The sequence below is a fragment of the Giraffa tippelskirchi genome, chromosome 7 (assembly GCF_054371585.1).
Source record: "Giraffa tippelskirchi isolate mGirTip1 chromosome 7, T2T-mGirTip1v1.2.pri, whole genome shotgun sequence".
Lineage (NCBI taxonomy): Eukaryota > Metazoa > Chordata > Mammalia > Artiodactyla > Giraffidae > Giraffa > Giraffa tippelskirchi.
The window spans coordinates 83,078,368-83,081,803 of NC_137281.1; the positions used below are offsets into that span (position 1 = coordinate 83,078,368).

The window sequence follows — 3,436 nt, forward strand, 5'->3', positions numbered from 1 at the left end:
GCGCCACCTGGGAAGCTCTTGAGGGTCCTATGCTAGTGATAGGAAATATCTCAGAGATCTTAGGTTTTATTTTAAAAACTCATGCACACTTTGCCTTCTTTCCCACAGTGTATCCACCTGTGGAATTGGAATGAATGAATACAGCTACATCATGAATACCTGGCTGACCAGCCTAGATGGGAACATGTCAAGGGGCTCCATCTTTGACCACATCTTGTTCAACACTTTTACCAGTGACTGTGCTGGAATTACAGCTGTAGGGAGAGGATGAACATTTACTGAGAATCTTTTAAGTATTAACAAGCTCTGTAAGTATTTTACATAGATTATTTACTCCCCATAACATTCCTGTAAGAAAGGTTGAATTACTCCTTTATAGACCAGGAAAGGGTGAGTCCTATAGCCATTGATGTACTAAGATCTGGGTCCCAGATGGGTCTGACTCCAAAGGCTGGGGCACTGAGTCACCCACGGGGCTGAACTGCCTTGTGAGTGAGGGGCTTGTGAGAAGGTGGAAGGGGTGGACAATAACAGGGAAGGTGAGAGGCAGGACCCAAAAAGGCCTCAATAGGGCTGAAGTTAACATTGGGCTACAGAGAGTGCCTACTAAGCTGAAAGGCCTCAGAGACCTCTGTTCACACTGGGGTTCAGAATACCCACCGGACACATACAGGATGTGGGATACCTGGGTCAACAGCACAAGTGAAAGATGTTGGGTTTTTAGTTGACAGGAAGTCTTTATGAGTCAACAGTGGGAGGTGGCAGCCAGCAAAGCTAATGTCACTGTAGCTGCGGCAAGTGGAGGGCAATGAACAGGGGAGGGAGGAGAGGCTCTTAAATCAGGGTGCACGCAGGAAATGCAATCCTGGAAACCTCAGTGGGAAAGGAGCACCGACTACCTGCTGGGCTCTCAGATGTGGTGGCTGGGATGGGAGGGGGCTGTTGGCTATTGCTGCATCCCTCTCATCTTTTTTCCAAAGTGTGCTAATATATTTCTGAGCAAGTATAACCCCTTCTGCATTTTTCTGCATTTGCCTTACCTGCTTTGGGAATATGCTACTTCCTATGTTTTGATTCTTAAATTAATGTAACCTGAGTAAATGTAGGGATTCCTTGTGACCCAGTCTCTACATTGTCACATTCAAAGAAGCACAGTCCAGCAAGAAAATGAAAGGAAGAGATTTCAGCCTTCACACACATCTCTCAAAGACATGAAAAAAGGATGAGGCCTCCTTTTGCTTCTCTATCTAATTATCTTGGGCTTCAAATCTCTAGAAGCTTTCACTTTACCAAAGCATCCCAAATCCTCCTGACATCAATCCACCCAACAGCCACCTTTCCTTTGTCCTTCCACATGTCCCTTATATATACTAGATGGACTTAACCTCTGTGTCTCCTTTTGCTAGTCCCTCCATCTCCCTTCCTCTTCATTCTTTGCTGGTTTTCTTTCCATTCTGTTGCTGACCCCAATTTCTCACCACAAACAAGGGCTCCAGAACTGATTCAAAAATTTTTCTAAGTCTCAGAGGTGGCTTCATCTGGAAAGATTACAAGAACCAAAGGCGCAGTTGTTAGTGTACATTCAGACTTAAGGTGAGATTTCAGATGAATCAGATTGAATCTCTGGGATCCTCATTCTGTACTTTCCAGTGATACTGTCATTGGGTCTCTGTAGTAGGTAGTGCCCAACCTGAGCATTTTTGACATGTGCTTCAGATCAATGAAAGAGCTTACATAATTCAGAGTTGTCTGAGATGGTTGGAGTAGGTTCTCAAAGTAAAATGCCTCCACAGTACCCGAAGACAGCATCAGAATGACTAAACCTTGTAAGATTCTAAAAACAAGCAAACAACAAAACCAATCAAGCTACTTCCCCCATCCCCAGCATAGTCTCTCCATGATGTCTGTCCCTCCTTGTTCTCCCAGGATCTGGGATGGCCAAGCTAGAACTCTTCTTGGGGAGCTGGATGAGAAGCAGAGCAGGCAAGAACTACATTTTGAATGGGGTAAGTAGCAATGGCGGGTGGTGGTGGAGAGGCTGGGTATACTCTACGTCTGAAGCTTGTCCTCATTGCGTTAGCATATGGTCACCGTGGGTGGAAGAGCCTGGCCACCCATGCACACGAACCCACCGCAGATTGCCATGTGATAGCTACTTGCATGAACAGAAGTCAGCAGAGGCCCTTCTTCACCCACAATATCCCCCCTCCCATCACTTTGTGTATTTCCTTCCCATTACACCTCATTGGGCTCCTTTTTTTTTTAGAGCTGACTCTCATTTCTTTGATGGCATAGCCTTCGATGTGCTGTCAGAGACAGCATTCACCCACACTAGAGGGTTCTGCTGCCCTCCCCAGCCCTCTTTGCAGCCAGGTGGGGGCCCTGTGGCTCCTGTTGACTGAAAGCCTGAGACCCAGGCAGTTAAGAGCTGGTATGCCTCCTCCTCGTTCCCCCTTGGCTGTGCTGACTTTGGAAGCCCTGTGTTCCAGATGGCATGCAAAATGGGGACAATTCTCCCAACTCACGTTGCACTTTACAGAAGCAAGAAATAAACTTGCATTGTATTAAGCCCCTGAGAGCTCAATGCTGTTACTGTAGCATGGTCCAGCCTAGCCCTGTGAATACCCAGAACATCAGAATGAACTGAGTGATTGCCATTCTTGAGGTCTGTCATGTAGCTGAAACAAGAAGCTGTCTCTGGAGCCCCCTAGGGCAGCTGATTGACGCTTTTTCTTACTGTCATCACCCAGCACAGATGGCGCTTCCTGTTTGGTAACACCTCACGTGGGCTCCTCGTCCCCCACCGATTCTGCCAGTCACCATCCCACACAGTCAAGCATGCACAGGATTACAGGTTTGCCAAGAACACATCCTCGTGTCTGCCAAGGAGTGCCTGTTGGAGGAAGAATTCAACCAGAGGATGTTCGGAGGTGAAATGGACTGCCTTGGGGGCAGTAAACTCGTCTCTGATGTGAGCAAGTGGAAGTTCTGTGTCCGTTGGGTTTGGTGAGGGGGGAGCATGAAGAGGGGGTGTCAGCCCTGAATGGGGAGGGGTTGGGTTTGGAGGCACAGGATGGATCAGACGACTTTCAAGTCCCATCTAACTCTGTGAGTCCCCGACATAGAGTCTAATACTTTTTATTTTTTTTCTAAAGGGGATGCATAGATACGTTTTGGTCACTAAGAAAGTAAAAAACTTATGAAATCAAATAGCAATAGCCTGGCTTAACAAGCAAGTAAGTATCAGAACGCTGACATTATCCATTCTTAAAGATCAAGCCTCATGGGATCAGCATTCTCAACTCTCCTAAGGCTGACAAACAGGGAGGGGTGAGTGGTCCCGAAGGCCGATGAAGCATATCTGTAATCTACACGTCAGCTGCGAGGAAGGCCAAGCTGTGGGTGGAGTCTCAGCCTTGAGACAGACCAAAGCCAT

General features: G+C 47.1%; 1 long non-coding RNA gene across 1 annotated transcript; it reads left to right on the forward strand.

Annotated features, from left to right (window-relative positions):
- Positions 1 to 816: 816 nt before the first annotated feature.
- Positions 817 to 2,973, forward strand: LOC145514335 (uncharacterized). Its single transcript, XR_014060065.1, has 3 exons — positions 817 to 1,593; positions 1,927 to 2,006; positions 2,751 to 2,973. It is a non-coding gene; the product is annotated as an uncharacterized LOC145514335 (long non-coding RNA).
- The last annotated feature ends 463 nt before the right edge of the window (positions 2,974 to 3,436 follow it).